Here is a 16,078-nt window from a genome sequence, read left to right on the forward strand (position 1 = left end):
CAGGCCCGATTCCCATGATGCCACGCATTTAACCTAGCCAGTCCCACTGACACTCAGGGGCCATTTAGCATGGCCAATCAATCTTACCCGCATGTCATAGTTGGAGGGAGATGAGAATTTTTGGATTGCTGCTTCAATGAAGGTGTCTTTATTTTCCCAAATATCAAAGGTGCAATCCTGAGGTGAGTAAAGAAATTAACTCTGCAATACGTGTCCTTATCTGTGAGGTGGAAGTGAATGTTTTACACTGGCACTCAGCCCACTGACCTCCATATGCATCTGCTCAATGCGCTGACCGACACAGTGAGCAAAGAGTTTAGATCTCAATGTGCGCCAAGTCAGAATTCAAGATCTGCATGAAGGTGCAAGGCAGTTCCGATGAATGCAATAAGTTGAGCTTTGCAGCATGAGACATTTAATTGAATAGAGCCCAGGCCTCGGCTGTGGAGAAATCGTCAATGGCTGTTAAGTCTCACTCAGCTGGAACAATGTGAGGTCGATGAATCGGCAAAGAGCTATAGGTACATGGCAGTCAATCAGTAAAGAGAGAGCTGTGGTGTGCTCCCCTTCGATAGCTCAGCTGGTAGAGCGGAGGACTGTAGATGATTGAAGCTGACATCCTTTGGTGGCTGGTTCAATTCCGGCTCGAAGGAAGCCCAAAGTTCACTTTTACCATAACTCTGCATGGAGCAGCATGATACATTGTGCCAGTCATTGCAGCTTGTCACTTGCATTAGTCTCGCATCTCCCGCTCCATCTGCAGCAGCATTTCTTTTCCACTTTGAGAGGAGCCACAAGGTGGCTCTTTTACTTCTGCCTTTGCACCTCCTGGCCAGCAGGAAATGCATTTCAACAGCAACGCTTCCAAGCAGCCGGCAATCAATTCAAAGTACAAGCAGTATTCTGTCAGTCGCACACAGCTCCCGACTGCCCCCTCATGCTCATGCTGGCCACGATTTTGGACTTGTCTCAATTTAAATCATGAGCTCAGTTCTTTCTCTGCTTCTTTGACCATCTCTGCTGAATTCCATCCAAATGATTCTCACCCGCTGCCTCTCGTACATGCTGTCGAGAGAAAAGCGTCGGCCGTGTTTGGGCAGCAGATGTCTGCAGCAGGATATCCCCGCTGTTCATTTGATTTACTTGCATACAGGTGCTGAGTCTATCACGGGAATCAAGTTGGAGGACATTATGCAACGTCACAGGGTTCAGTTCCAGTTGTGGGTGTAGGCGTTACACGTGAGAGGCAGTCGCATCGATGCCCGCATTCCCGAATCTCTCCGTGGTTCCAGCAAACTTCAGTTGATCTATTGGTGAGTCTACACTGCTCCAAAACTTTAGCATGTGCTGTTCCACAAGGACTCCATAGATCGTAGATCTTAGAATCCTCCAGTGCAGAAGGAGGCCATCCGGCCCATCCGATCTGCACCGAACACACTCCCACCCAGGCCCGATTCCCATGATGCCACGCATTTAACCTAGCCAGTCCCACTGACACTCAGGGGCCATTTAGCATGGCCAATCAATCTTACCCGCATGTCATAGTTGGAGGGAGATGAGAATTTTTGGATTGCTGCTTCAATGAAGGTGTCTTTATTTTCCCAAATATCAAAGATGCAATCCTGAGGTGAGTAAAGAAATTAACTCTGCAATACGTGTCCTTATCTGTGAGGTGGAAGTGAATGTTTTACACTGGCACTCAGCCCACTGACCTCCATATTCATCTGCTCAGTGCGCTGACCGACACAGTGAGCAAAGAGTTTAGATCTCAATGTGCGCCAAGTCAGAATTCAAGATCTGCATGAAGGTGCAAGGCAGTTCCGATGAATGCAATAAGTTGAGCTTTGCAGCATGAGACATTTAATTGAATAGAGCCCAGGCCTCGGCTGTGGAGAAATCGTCAATGGCTGTTAAGTCTCACTCAGCTGGAACAATGTGAGGTCGATGAATCGGCAAAGAGCTATAGGTACATGGCAGTCAATCAGTAAAGAGAGAGCCGTGGTGTGCTCCCCTTCGATAGCTCAGCTGGTAGAGCGGAGGACTGTAGATGATTGAAGCTGACATCCTTAGGTGGCTGGTTCAATTCCGGCTCGAAGGAAGCCCAAAGTTCACTTTTACCATAACTCTGCATGGAGCAGCATGATACATTGTGCCAGTCATTGCAGCTTGTCACTTGCATTGGTCTCGCATCTCCCGCTCCATCTGCAGCAGCATTTCTTTTCCACTTTGAGAGGAGCCACAAGGTGGCTCTTTTACTTCTGCCTTTGCACCTCCTGGCCAGCAGGAAATGCATTTCAACTGCAACGCTTCCAAGCAGCCGGCAATCAATTCAAAGTACAAGCAGTATTCTGTCAGTCGCACACAGCTCCCGACTGCCCCCTCATGCTCATGCTGGCCACGATTTTGGACTTGTCTCAATTTAAATCATGAGCTCAGTTCTTTCTCTGCTTCTTTGACCATCTCTGCTGAATTCCATCCAAATGATTCTCACCCGCTGCCTCTCGTACATGCTCTCGAGAGAAAAGCGTCGGCCGTGTTTGGGCAGCAGATGTCTGCAGCAGGATCTCCCCGCTGTTCATTTGATTTACTTGCATACAGGTGCTGAGTCTATCACGGGAATCAAGTTGGAGGACATTATGCAACGTCACAGGGTTCAGCTCCAGTTGTGGGTGTAGGCGTTACACGTGAGAGGCAGTCGCATCGATGCCCGCATTCCCGAATCTCTCCGTGGTTCCAGCAAACTTCAGTTGATCTATTGGTGAGTCTACACTGCTCCAAAACTTTAGCATGTGCTGTTCCACAAGGACTCCATAGATCGTAGATCTTAGAATCCTCCAGTGCAGAAGGAGGCCATCCGGCCCGTCCGATCTGCACCGAACACACTCCCACCCAGGCCCGATTCCCATGATGCCACGCATTTAACCTAGCCAGTCCCACTGACACTCAGGGGCCATTTAGCATGGCCAATCAATCTTACCCGCATGTCATAGTTGGAGGGAGATGAGAATTTTTGGATTGCTGCTTCAATGAAGGTGTCTTTATTTTCCCAAATATCAACGGTGCAATCCTGAGGTGAGTAAAGAAATTAACTCTGCAATACGTGTCCTTATCTGTGAGGTGGAAGTGAATGTTTTACACTGGCACTCAGCCCACTGACCTCCATATGCATCTGCTCAATGCGCTGACCGACACAGTGAGCAAAGAGTTTAGATCTCAATGTGCGCCAAGTCAGAATTCAAGATCTGCATGAAGGTGCAAGGCAGTTCCGATGAATGCAATAAGTTGAGCTTTGCAGCATGAGACATTTAATTGAATAGAGCCCAGGCCTCGGCTGTGGAGAAATCGTCAATGGCTGTTAAGTCTCACTCAGCTGGAACAATGTGAGGTCGATGAATCGGCAAAGAGCTATAGGTACATGGCAGTCAATCAGTAAAGAGAGAGCCGCAGTGTGCTCCCCTTCAATAGATCAGCTGGTAGAGTGGAGGACTGTAGATAATTGAAGCTGACATCCTCAGGTCGCTGGTTCAATTCCGGCTCGAAGGAAGCCCAAAGTTCACTTTTACCATAACTCTGCATGGAGCAGCATGATACATTGTGCCAGTCATTGCAGCTTGTCACTTGCATTAGTCTCGCATCTCCCGCTCCATCTGCAGCAGCATTTCTTTTCCACTTTGAGAGGAGCCACAAGGTGGCTCTTTTACTTCTGCCTTTGCACCTCCTGGCCAGCAGGAAATGCATTTCAACAGCAACGCTTCCAAGCAGCCGGCAATCAATTCAAAGTACAAGCAGTATTCTGTCAGTCGCACACAGCTCCCGACTGCCCCCTCATGCTCATGCTGGCCACGATTTTCGACTTGTCTCAATTTAAATCATGAGCTCAGTTCTTTCTCTGCTTCTGTGACCATCTCTGCTGAATTCCATCCAAATGATTCTCACCCGCTGCCTCTCGTACATGCTGTCGAGAGAAAAGCGTCGGCCGTGTTTGGGCAGCAGATGTCTGCAGCAGGATCTCCCCGCTGTTCATTTGATTTACTTGCATACAGGTGCTGAGTCTATCACGGGAATCAAGTTGGAGGACATTATGCAACGTCACAGGGTTCAGTTCCAGTTGTGGCTGTAGGCGTTACACGTGAGAGGCAGTCGCATCGATGCCCGCATTCCCGAATCTCTCCGTGGTTCCAGCAAACTTCAGTCGATCTATTGGTGAGTCTACACTGCTCCAAAACTTTAGCATGTGCTGTTCCACAAGGACTCCATAGATCGTAGATCTTAGAATCCTCCAGTGCAGAAGGAGGCCATCCGGCCCATCCGATCTGCACCGAACACACTCCCACCCAGGCCCGATTCCCATGATGCCACGCATTTAACCTAGCCAGTCCCACTGACACTCAGGGGCCATTTAGCATGGCCAATCAATCTTACCCGCATGTCATAGTTGGAGGGAGATGAGAATTTTTGGATTGCTGCTTCAATGAAGGTGTCTTTATTTTCCCAAATATCAAAGATGCAATCCTGAGGTGAGTAAAGAAATTAACTCTGCAATACGTGTCCTTATCTGTGAGGTGGAAGTGAATGTTTTACACTGGCACTCAGCCCACTGACCTCCATATTCATCTGCTCAGTGCGCTGACCGACACAGTGAGCAAAGAGTTTAGATCTCAATGTGCGCCAAGTCAGAATTCAAGATCTGCATGAAGGTGCAAGGCAGTTCCGATGAATGCAATAAGTTGAGCTTTGCAGCATGAGACATTTAATTGAATAGAGCCCAGGCCTCGGCTGTGGAGAAATCGTCAATGGCTGTTAAGTCTCACTCAGCTGGAACAATGTGAGGTCGATGAATCGGCAAAGAGCTATAGGTACATGGCAGTCAATCAGTAAAGAGAGAGCCGTGGTGTGCTCCCCTTCGATAGCTCAGCTGGTAGAGCGGAGGACTGTAGATGATTGAAGCTGACATCCTTAGGTGGCTGGTTCAATTCCGGCTCGAAGGAAGCCCAAAGTTCACTTTTACCATAACTCTGCATGGAGCAGCATGATACATTGTGCCAGTCATTGCAGCTTGTCACTTGCATTAGTCTCGCATCTCCCGCTCCATCTGCAGCAGCATTTCTTTTCCACTTTGAGAGGAGCCACAAGGTGGCTCTTTTACTTCTGCCTTTGCACCTCCTGGCCAGCAGGAAATGCATTTCAACAGCAACGCTTCCAAGCAGCCGGCAATCAATTCAAAGTACAAGCAGTATTCTGTCAGTCGCACACAGCTCCCGACTGCCCCCTCATGCTCATGCTGGCCACGATTTTGGACTTGTCTCAATTTAAATCATGAGCTCAGTTCTTTCTCTGCTTCTTTGACCATCTCTGCTGAATTCCATCCAAATGATTCTCACCCGCTGCCTCTCGTACATGCTCTCGAGAGAAAAGCGTCGGCCGTGTTTGGGCAGCAGATGTCTGCAGCAGGATCTCCCCGCTGTTCATTTGATTTACTTGCATACAGGTGCTGAGTCTATCACGGGAATCAAGTTGGAGGACATTATGCAACGTCACAGGGTTCAGTTCCAGTTGTGGCTGTAGGCGTTACACGTGAGAGGCAGTCGCATCGATGCCCGCATTCCCGAATCTCTCCGTGGTTCCAGCAAACTTCAGTCGATCTATTGGTGAGTCTACACTGCTCCAAAACTTTAGCATGTGCTGTTCCACAAGGACTCCATAGATCGTAGATCTTAGAATCCTCCAGTGCAGAAGGAGGCCATCCGGCCCGTCCGATCTGCACCGAACACACTCCCACCCAGGCCCGATTCCCATGATGCCACGCATTTAACCTAGCCAGTCCCACTGACACTCAGGGGCCATTTAGCATGGCCAATCAATCTTACCCGCATGTCATAGTTGGAGGGAGATGAGAATTTTTGGATTGCTGCTTCAATGAAGGTGTCTTTATTTTCCCAAATATCAAAGATGCAATCCTGAGGTGAGTAAAGAAATTAACTCTGCAATACGTGTCCTTATCTGTGAGGTGGAAGTGAATGTTTTACACTGGCACTCAGCCCACTGACCTCCATATTCATCTGCTCAGTGCGCTGACCGACACAGTGAGCAAAGAGTTTAGATCTCAATGTGCGCCAAGTCAGAATTCAAGATCTGCATGAAGGTGCAAGGCAGTTCCGATGAATGCAATAAGTTGAGCTTTGCAGCATGAGACATTTAATTGAATAGAGCCCAGGCCTCGGCTGTGGAGAAATCGTCAATGGCTGTTAAGTCTCACTCAGCTGGAACAATGTGAGGTCGATGAATCGGCAAAGAGCTATAGGTACATGGCAGTCAATCAGTAAAGAGAGAGCCGTGGTGTGCTCCCCTTCGATAGCTCAGCTGGTAGAGCGGAGGACTGTAGATGATTGAAGCTGACATCCTTAGGTGGCTGGTTCAATTCCGGCTCGAAGGAAGCCCAAAGTTCACTTTTACCATAACTCTGCATGGAGCAGCATGATACATTGTGCCAGTCATTGCAGCTTGTCACTTGCATTGGTCTCGCATCTCCCGCTCCATCTGCAGCAGCATTTCTTTTCCACTTTGAGAGGAGCCACAAGGTGGCTCTTTTACTTCTGCCTTTGCACCTCCTGGCCAGCAGGAAATGCATTTCAACAGCAACGCTTCCAAGCAGCCGGCAATCAATTCAAAGTACAAGCAGTATTCTGTCAGTCGCACACAGCTCCCGACTGCCCCCTCATGCTCATGCTGGCCACGATTTTGGACTTGTCTCAATTTAAATCATGAGCTCAGTTCTTTCTCTGCTTCTTTGACCATCTCTGCTGAATTCCATCCAAATGATTCTCACCCGCTGCCTCTCGTACATGCTGTCGAGAGAAAAGCGTCGGCCGTGTTTGGGCAGCAGATGTCTGCAGCAGGATATCCCCGCTGTTCATTTGATTTACTTGCATACAGGTGCTGAGTCTATCACGGGAATCAAGTTGGAGGACATTATGCAACGTCACAGGGTTCAGTTCCAGTTGTGGGTGTAGGCGTTACACGTGAGAGGCAGTCGCATCGATGCCCGCATTCCCGAATCTCTCCGTGGTTCCAGCAAACTTCAGTTGATCTATTGGTGAGTCTACACTGCTCCAAAACTTTAGCATGTGCTGTTCCACAAGGACTCCATAGATCGTAGATCTTAGAATCCTCCAGTGCAGAAGGAGGCCATCCGGCCCGTCCGATCTGCACCGAACACACTCCCACCCAGGCCCGATTCCCATGATGCCACGCATTTAACCTAGCCAGTCCCACTGACACTCAGGGGCCATTTAGCATGGCCAATCAATCTTACCCGCATGTCATAGTTGGAGGGAGATGAGAATTTTTGGATTGCTGCTTCAATGAAGGTGTCTTTATTTTCCCAAATATCAAAGGTGCAATCCTGAGGTGAGTAAAGAAATTAACTCTGCAATACGTGTCCTTATCTGTGAGGTGGAAGTGAATGTTTTACACTGGCACTCAGCCCACTGACCTCCATATGCATCTGCTCAATGCGCTGACCGACACAGTGAGCAAAGAGTTTAGATCTCAATGTGCGCCAAGTCAGAATTCAAGATCTGCATGAAGGTGCAAGGCAGTTCCGATGAATGCAATAAGTTGAGCTTTGCAGCATGAGACATTTAATTGAATAGAGCCCAGGCCTCGGCTGTGGAGAAATCGTCAATGGCTGTTAAGTCTCACTCAGCTGGAACAATGTGAGGTCGATGAATCGGCAAAGAGCTATAGGTACATGGCAGTCAATCAGTAAAGAGAGAGCCGTGGTGTGCTCCCCTTCGATAGCTCAGCTGGTAGAGCGGCGGACTGTAGATGATTGAAGCTGACATCCTTAGGTGGCTGGTTCAATTCCGGCTCGAAGGAAGCCCAAAGTTCACTTTTACCATAACTCTGCATGGAGCAGCATGATACATTGTGCCAGTCATTGCAGCTTGTCACTTGCATTAGTCTCGCATCTCCCGCTCCATCTGCAGCAGCATTTCTTTTCCACTTTGAGAGGAGCCACAAGGTGGCTCTTTTACTTCTGCCTTTGCACCTCCTGGCCAGCAGGAAATGCATTTCAACAGCAACGCTTCCAAGCAGCCGGCAATCAATTCAAAGTACAAGCAGTATTCTGTCAGTCGCACACAGCTCCCGACTGCCCCCTCATGCTCATGCTGGCCACGATTTTGGACTTGTCTCAATTTAAATCATGAGCTCAGTTCTTTCTCTGCTTCTTTGACCATCTCTGCTGAATTCCATCCAAATGATTCTCACCCGCTGCCTCTCGTACATGCTGTCGAGAGAAAAGCGTCGGCCGTGTTTGGGCAGCAGATGTCTGCAGCAGGATATCCCCGCTGTTCATTTGATTTACTTGCATACAGGTGCTGAGTCTATCACGGGAATCAAGTTGGAGGACATTATGCAACGTCACAGGGTTCAGTTCCAGTTGTGGGTGTAGGCGTTACACGTGAGAGGCAGTCGCATCGATGCCCGCATTCCCGAATCTCTCCGTGGTTCCAGCAAACTTCAGTTGATCTATTGGTGAGTCTACACTGCTCCAAAACTTTAGCATGTGCTGTTCCACAAGGACTCCATAGATCGTAGATCTTAGAATCCTCCAGTGCAGAAGGAGGCCATCCGGCCCGTCCGATCTGCACCGAACACACTCCCACCCAGGCCCGATTCCCATGATGCCACGCATTTAACCTAGCCAGTCCCACTGACACTCAGGGGCCATTTAGCATGGCCAATCAATCTTACCCGCATGTCATAGTTGGAGGGAGATGAGAATTTTTGGATTGCTGCTTCAATGAAGGTGTCTTTATTTTCCCAAATATCAAAGGTGCAATCCTGAGGTGAGTAAAGAAATTAACTCTGCAATACGTGTCCTTATCTGTGAGGTGGAAGTGAATGTTTTACACTGGCACTCAGCCCACTGACCTCCATATGCATCTGCTCAATGCGCTGACCGACACAGTGAGCAAAGAGTTTAGATCTCAATGTGCGCCAAGTCAGAATTCAAGATCTGCATGAAGGTGCAAGGCAGTTCCGATGAATGCAATAAGTTGAGCTTTGCAGCATGAGACATTTAATTGAATAGAGCCCAGGCCTCGGCTGTGGAGAAATCGTCAATGGCTGTTAAGTCTCACTCAGCTGGAACAATGTGAGGTCGATGAATCGGCAAAGAGCTATAGGTACATGGCAGTCAATCAGTAAAGAGAGAGCCGTGGTGTGCTCCCCTTCGATAGCTCAGCTGGTAGAGCGGCGGACTGTAGATGATTGAAGCTGACATCCTTAGGTGGCTGGTTCAATTCCGGCTCGAAGGAAGCCCAAAGTTCACTTTTACCATAACTCTGCATGGAGCAGCATGATACATTGTGCCAGTCATTGCAGCTTGTCACTTGCATTAGTCTCGCATCTCCCGCTCCATCTGCAGCAGCATTTCTTTTCCACTTTGAGAGGAGCCACAAGGTGGCTCTTTTACTTCTGCCTTTGCACCTCCTGGCCAGCAGGAAATGCATTTCAACAGCAACGCTTCCAAGCAGCCGGCAATCAATTCAAAGTACAAGCAGTATTCTGTCAGTCGCACACAGCTCCCGACTGCCCCCTCATGCTCATGCTGGCCACGATTTTGGACTTGTCTCAATTTAAATCATGAGCTCAGTTCTTTCTCTGCTTCTTTGACCATCTCTGCTGAATTCCATCCAAATGATTCTCACCCGCTGCCTCTCGTACATGCTCTCGAGAGAAAAGCGTCGGCCGTGTTTGGGCAGCAGATGTCTGCAGCAGGATCTCCCCGCTGTTCATTTGATTTACTTGCATACAGGTGCTGAGTCTATCACGGGAATCAAGTTGGAGGACATTATGCAACGTCACAGGGTTCAGTTCCAGTTGTGGGTGTAGGCGTTACACGTGAGAGGCAGTCGCATCGATGCCCGCATTCCCGAATCTCTCCATGGTTCCAGCAAACTTCAGTTGATCTATTGGTGAGTCTACACTGCTCCAAAACTTTAGCATGTGCTGTTCCACAAGGACTCCATAGATCGTAGATCTTAGAATCCTCCAGTGCAGAAGGAGGCCATCCGGCCCATCCGATCTGCACCGAACACACTCCCACCCAGGCCCGATTCCCATGATGCCACGCATTTAACCTAGCCAGTCCCACTGACACTCAGGGGCCATTTAGCATGGCCAATCAATCTTACCCGCATGTCATAGTTGGAGGGAGATGAGAATTTTTGGATTGCTGCTTCAATGAAGGTGTCTTTATTTTCCCAAATATCAAAGGTGCAATCCTGAGGTGAGTAAAGAAATTAACTCTGCAATACGTGTCCTTATCTGTGAGGTGGAAGTGAATGTTTTACACTGGCACTCAGCCCACTGACCTCCATATGCATCTGCTCAATGCGCTGACCGACACAGTGATCTCAATGTGCGCCAAGTCAGAATTCAAGATCTGCATGAAGGTGCAAGGCAGTTCCGATGAATGCAATAAGTTGAGCTTTGCAGCATGAGACATTTAATTGAATAGAGCCCAGGCCTCGGCTGTGGAGAAATCGTCAATGGCTGTTAAGTCTCACTCAGCTGGAACAATGTGAGGTCGATGAATCGGCAAAGAGCTATAGGTACATGGCAGTCAATCAGTAAAGAGAGAGCCGTGGTGTGCTCCCCTTCGATAGCTCAGCTGGTAGAGCGGAGGACTGTAGATGATTGAAGCTGACATCCTTAGGTGGCTGGTTCAATTCCGGCTCGAAGGAAGCCCAAAGTTCACTTTTACCATAACTCTGCATGGAGCAGCATGATACATTGTGCCAGTCATTGCAGCTTGTCACTTGCATTAGTCTCGCATCTCCCGCTCCATCTGCAGCAGCATTTCTTTTCCACTTTGAGAGGAGCCACAAGGTGGCTCTTTTACTTCTGCCTTTGCACCTCCTGGCCAGCAGGAAATGCATTTCAACAGCAACGCTTCCAAGCAGCCGGCAATCAATTCAAAGTACAAGCAGTATTCTGTCAGTCGCACACAGCTCCCGACTGCCCCCTCATGCTCATGCTGGCCACGATTTTGGACTTGTCTCAATTTAAATCATGAGCTCAGTTCTTTCTCTGCTTCTTTGACCATCTCTGCTGAATTCCATCCAGATGATTCTCACCCGCTGCCTCTCGTACATGCTCTCGAGAGAAAAGCGTCGGCCGTGTTTGGGCAGCAGATGTCTGCAGCCGGATCTCCCCGCTGTTCATTTGATTTACTTGCATACAGGTGCTGAGTCTATCACGGGAATCAAGTTGGAGGACATTATGCAACGTCACAGGGTTCAGTTCCAGTTGTGGGTGTAGGCGTTACACGTGAGAGGCAGTCGCATCGATGCCCGCATTCCCGAATCTCTCCATGGTTCCAGCAAACTTCAGTTGATCTATTGGTGAGTCTACACTGCTCCAAAACTTTAGCATGTGCTGTTCCACAAGGACTCCATAGATCGTAGATCTTAGAATCCTCCAGTGCAGAAGGAGGCCATCCGGCCCGTCCGATCTGCACCGAACACACTCCCACCCAGGCCCGATTCCCATGATGCCACGCATTTAACCTAGCCAGTCCCACTGACACTCAGGGGCCATTTAGCATGGCCAATCAATCTTACCCGCATGTCATAGTTGGAGGGAGATGAGAATTTTTGGATTGCTGCTTCAATGAAGGTGTCTTTATTTTCCCAAATATCAAAGGTGCAATCCTGAGGTGAGTAAAGAAATTAACTCTGCAATACGTGTCCTTATCTGTGAGGTGGAAGTGAATGTTTTACACTGGCACTCAGCCCACTGACCTCCATATGCATCTGCTCAATGCGCTGACCGACACAGTGATCTCAATGTGCGCCAAGTCAGAATTCAAGATCTGCATGAAGGTGCAAGGCAGTTCCGATGAATGCAATAAGTTGAGCTTTGCAGCATGAGACATTTAATTGAATAGAGCCCAGGCCTCGGCTGTGGAGAAATCGTCAATGGCTGTTAAGTCTCACTCAGCTGGAACAATGTGAGGTCGATGAATCGGCAAAGAGCGATAGGTACATGGCAGTCAATCAGTAAAGAGAGAGCCGTGGTGTGCTCCCCTTCGATAGCTCAGCTGGTAGAGCGGAGGACTGTAGATGATTGAAGCTGACATTCTTAGGTGGCTGGTTCAATTCCGGCTCGAAGGAAGCCCAAAGTTCACTTTTACCATAACTCTGCATGGAGCAGCATGATACATTGTGCCAGTCATTGCAGCTTGTCACTTGCATTAGTCTCGCATCTCCCGCTCCATCTGCAGCAGCATTTCTTTTCCACTTTGAGAGGAGCCACAAGGTGGCTCTTTTACTTCTGCCTTTGCACCTCCTGGCCAGCAGGAAATGCATTTCAACAGCAACGCTTCCAAGCGTCCGGCAATCAATTCAAAGTACTAGCAGTATTCTGTCAGTCGCACTCAGCTCCCGACTGCCCCCTCATGCTCATGCTGGCCACGATTTTGGACTTGTCTCAATTTAAATCATGAGCTCAGTTCTTTCTCTGCTTCTTTGACCATCTCTGCTGAATTCCATCCAAATGATTCTCACCCGCTGCCTCTCGTACATGCTCTCGAGAGAAAAGCGTCGGCCGTGTTTGGGCAGCAGATGTCTGCAGCAGGATCTCCCCGCTGTTCATTTGATTTACTTGCATACAGGTGCTGAGTCTATCACGGGAATCAAGTTGGAGGACATTATGCAACGTCACAGGGTTCAGTTCCAGTTGTGGGTGTAGGCGTTACACGTGAGAGGCAGTCGCATCGATGCCCGCATTCCCGAATCTCTCCGTGGTTCCAGCAAACTTCAGTTGATCTATTGGTGAGTCTACACTGCTCCAAAACTTTAGCATGTGCTGTTCCACAAGGACTCCATAGATCGTAGATCTTAGAATCCTCCAGTGCAGAAGGAGGCCATCCGGCCCATCCGATCTGCACCGAACACACTCCCACCCAGGCCCGATTCCCATGATGCCACGCATTTAACCTAGCCAGTCCCACTGACACTCAGGGGCCATTTAGCATGGCCAATCAATCTTACCCGCATGTCATAGTTGGAGGGAGATGAGAATTTTTGGATTGCTGCTTCAATGAAGGTGTCTTTATTTTCCCAAATATCAAAGGTGCAATCCTGAGGTGAGTAAAGAAATTAACTCTGCAATACGTGTCCTTATCTGTGAGGTGGAAGTGAATGTTTTACACTGGCACTCAGCCCACTGACCTCCATATGCATCTGCTCAGTGCGCTGACCGACACAGTGAGCAAAGAGTTTAGATCTCAATGTGCGCCAAGTCAGAATTCAAGATCTGCATGAAGGTGCAAGGCAGTTCCGATGAATGCAATAAGTTGAGCTTTGCAGCATGAGACATTTAATTGAATAGAGCCCAGGCCTCGGCTGTGGAGAAATCGTCAATGGCTGTTAAGTCTCACTCAGCTGGAACAATGTGAGGTCGATGAATCGGCAAAGAGCTATAGGTACATGGCAGTCAATCAGTAAAGAGAGAGCCGTGGTGTGCTCCCCTTCGATAGCTCAGCTGGTAGAGCGGAGGACTGTAGATGATTGAAGCTGACATCCTTAGGTGGCTGGTTCAATTCCGGCTCGAAGGAAGCCCAAAGTTCACTTTTACCATAACTCTGCATGGAGCAGCATGATACATTGTGCCAGTCATTGCAGCTTGTCACTTGCATTAGTCTCGCATCTCCCGCTCCATCTGCAGCAGCATTTCTTTTCCACTTTGAGAGGAGCCACAAGGTGGCTCTTTTACTTCTGCCTTTGCACCTCCTGGCCAGCAGGAAATGCATTTCAACAGCAACGCTTCCAAGCAGCCGGCAATTAATTCAAAGTACTAGCAGTATTCTGTCAGTCGCACACAGCTCCCGACTGCCCCCTCATGCTCATGCTGGCCACGATTTTGGACTTGTCTCAATTTAAATCATGAGCTCAGTTCTTTCTCTGCTTCTTTGACCATCTCTGCTGAATTCCATCCAAATGATTCTCACCCGCTGCCTCTCGTACATGCTGTCGAGAGAAAAGCGTCGGCCGTGTTTGGGCAGCAGATGTCTGCAGCAGGATATCCCCGCTGTTCATTTGATTTACTTGCATACAGGTGCTGAGTCTATCACGGGAATCAAGTTGGAGGACATTATGCAACGTCACAGGGTTCAGTTCCAGTTGTGGGTGTAGGCGTTACACGTGAGAGGCAGTCGCATCGATGCCCGCATTCCCGAATCTCTCCGTGGTTCCAGCAAACTTCAGTTGATCTATTGGTGAGTCTACACTGCTCCAAAACTTTAGCATGTGCTGTTCCACAAGGACTCCATAGATCGTAGATCTTAGAATCCTCCAGTGCAGAAGGAGGCCATCCGGCCCGTCCGATCTGCACCGAACACACTCCCACCCAGGCCCGATTCCCATGATGCCACGCATTTAACCTAGCCAGTCCCACTGACACTCAGGGGCCATTTAGCATGGCCAATCAATCTTACCCGCATGTCATAGTTGGAGGGAGATGAGAATTTTTGGATTGCTGCTTCAATGAAGGTGTCTTTATTTTCCCAAATATCAAAGGTGCAATCCTGAGGTGAGTAAAGAAATTAACTCTGCAATACGTGTCCTTATCTGTGAGGTGGAAGTGAATGTTTTACACTGGCACTCAGCCCACTGACCTCCATATGCATCTGCTCAATGCGCTGACCGACACAGTGATCTCAATGTGCGCCAAGTCAGAATTCAAGATCTGCATGAAGGTGCAAGGCAGTTCCGATGAATGCAATAAGTTGAGCTTTGCAGCATGAGACATTTAATTGAATAGAGCCCAGGCCTCGGCTGTGGAGAAATCGTCAATGGCTGTTAAGTCTCACTCAGCTGGAACAATGTGAGGTCGATGAATCGGCAAAGAGCGATAGGTACATGGCAGTCAATCAGTAAAGAGAGAGCTGTGGTGTGCTCCCCTTCGATAGCTCAGCTGGTAGAGCGGAGGACTGTAGATGATTGAAGCTGACATCCTTAGGTGGCTGGTTCAATTCCGGCTCGAAGGAAGCCCAAAGTTCACTTTTACCATAACTCTGCATGGAGCAGCATGATACATTGTGCCAGTCATTGCAGCTTGTCACTTGCATTAGTCTCGCATCTCCCGCTCCATCTGCAGCAGCATTTCTTTTCCACTTTGAGAGGAGCCACAAGGTGGCTCTTTTACTTCTGCCTTTGCACCTCCTGGCCAGCAGGAAATGCATTTCAACAGCAACGCTTCCAAGCGTCCGGCAATCAATTCAAAGTACTAGCAGTATTCTGTCAGTCGCACTCAGCTCCCGACTGCCCCCTCATGCTCATGCTGGCCACGATTTTGGACTTGTCTCAATTTAAATCATGAGCTCAGTTCTTTCTCTGCTTCTTTGACCATCTCTGCTGAATTCCATCCAAATGATTCTCACCCGCTGCCTCTCGTACATGCTCTCGAGAGAAAAGCGTCGGCTGTGTTTGGGCAGCAGATGTCTGCAGCAGGATCTCCCCGCTGTTCATTTGATTTACTTGCATACAGGTGCTGAGTCTATCACGGGAATCAAGTTGGAGGACATTATGCAACGTCACAGGGTTCAGTTCCAGTTGTGGGTGTAGGCGTTACACGTGAGAGGCAGTCGCATCGATGCCCGCATTCCCGAATCTCTCCGTGGTTCCAGCAAACTTCAGTTGATCTATTGGTGAGTCTACACTGCTCCAAAACTTTAGCATGTGCTGTTCCACAAGGACTCCATAGATCGTAGATCTTAGAATCCTCCAGTGCAGAAGGAGGCCATCCGGCCCATCCGATCTGCACCGAACACACTCCCACCCAGGCCCGATTCCCATGATGCCACGCATTTAACCTAGCCAGTCCCACTGACACTCAGGGGCCATTTAGCATGGCCAATCAATCTTACCCGCATGTCATAGTTGGAGGGAGATGAGAATTTTTGGATTGCTGCTTCAATGAAGGTGTCTTTATTTTCCCAAATATCAAAGGTGCAATCCTGAGGTGAGTAAAGAAATTAACTCTGCAATACGTGTCCTTATCTGTG

At 48.8% G+C, this 16,078-nt stretch overlaps 10 non-coding genes across 10 annotated transcripts; all 10 read left to right on the forward strand.

The window, feature by feature from the left end:
* Nucleotides 1-565: 565 nt before the first annotated feature.
* On the forward strand, nucleotides 566-653 carry trnay-gua (transfer RNA tyrosine (anticodon GUA)). Its single transcript is given in 2 exon segments — nucleotides 566-602; nucleotides 618-653. It is a non-coding gene; the product is annotated as a tRNA-Tyr (tRNA).
* A 1,357-nt stretch (nucleotides 654-2,010) lies between these two features.
* On the forward strand, nucleotides 2,011-2,098 carry trnay-gua (transfer RNA tyrosine (anticodon GUA)). The gene is given in 2 exon segments: nucleotides 2,011-2,047; nucleotides 2,063-2,098. It is a non-coding gene; the product is annotated as a tRNA-Tyr (tRNA).
* Nucleotides 2,099-4,900: 2,802 nt separating this feature from the next.
* Nucleotides 4,901-4,988, forward strand: trnay-gua (transfer RNA tyrosine (anticodon GUA)). Its single transcript is given in 2 exon segments — nucleotides 4,901-4,937; nucleotides 4,953-4,988. It is a non-coding gene; the product is annotated as a tRNA-Tyr (tRNA).
* Nucleotides 4,989-6,345: 1,357 nt separating this feature from the next.
* On the forward strand, nucleotides 6,346-6,433 carry trnay-gua (transfer RNA tyrosine (anticodon GUA)). The gene is given in 2 exon segments: nucleotides 6,346-6,382; nucleotides 6,398-6,433. It is a non-coding gene; the product is annotated as a tRNA-Tyr (tRNA).
* A 1,357-nt stretch (nucleotides 6,434-7,790) lies between these two features.
* Nucleotides 7,791-7,878, forward strand: trnay-gua (transfer RNA tyrosine (anticodon GUA)). Its single transcript is given in 2 exon segments — nucleotides 7,791-7,827; nucleotides 7,843-7,878. It is a non-coding gene; the product is annotated as a tRNA-Tyr (tRNA).
* A 1,357-nt stretch (nucleotides 7,879-9,235) lies between these two features.
* trnay-gua (transfer RNA tyrosine (anticodon GUA)) lies at nucleotides 9,236-9,323 on the forward strand. Its single transcript is given in 2 exon segments — nucleotides 9,236-9,272; nucleotides 9,288-9,323. It is a non-coding gene; the product is annotated as a tRNA-Tyr (tRNA).
* Nucleotides 9,324-10,666: 1,343 nt separating this feature from the next.
* Nucleotides 10,667-10,754, forward strand: trnay-gua (transfer RNA tyrosine (anticodon GUA)). The gene is given in 2 exon segments: nucleotides 10,667-10,703; nucleotides 10,719-10,754. It is a non-coding gene; the product is annotated as a tRNA-Tyr (tRNA).
* A 1,343-nt stretch (nucleotides 10,755-12,097) lies between these two features.
* trnay-gua (transfer RNA tyrosine (anticodon GUA)) lies at nucleotides 12,098-12,185 on the forward strand. Its single transcript is given in 2 exon segments — nucleotides 12,098-12,134; nucleotides 12,150-12,185. It is a non-coding gene; the product is annotated as a tRNA-Tyr (tRNA).
* A 1,357-nt stretch (nucleotides 12,186-13,542) lies between these two features.
* Nucleotides 13,543-13,630, forward strand: trnay-gua (transfer RNA tyrosine (anticodon GUA)). Its single transcript is given in 2 exon segments — nucleotides 13,543-13,579; nucleotides 13,595-13,630. It is a non-coding gene; the product is annotated as a tRNA-Tyr (tRNA).
* A 1,343-nt stretch (nucleotides 13,631-14,973) lies between these two features.
* Nucleotides 14,974-15,061, forward strand: trnay-gua (transfer RNA tyrosine (anticodon GUA)). Its single transcript is given in 2 exon segments — nucleotides 14,974-15,010; nucleotides 15,026-15,061. It is a non-coding gene; the product is annotated as a tRNA-Tyr (tRNA).
* The last annotated feature ends 1,017 nt before the right edge of the window (nucleotides 15,062-16,078 follow it).

The sequence above is a fragment of the Mustelus asterias genome, chromosome 7 (assembly GCF_964213995.1).
Source record: "Mustelus asterias chromosome 7, sMusAst1.hap1.1, whole genome shotgun sequence".
Lineage (NCBI taxonomy): Eukaryota > Metazoa > Chordata > Chondrichthyes > Carcharhiniformes > Triakidae > Mustelus > Mustelus asterias.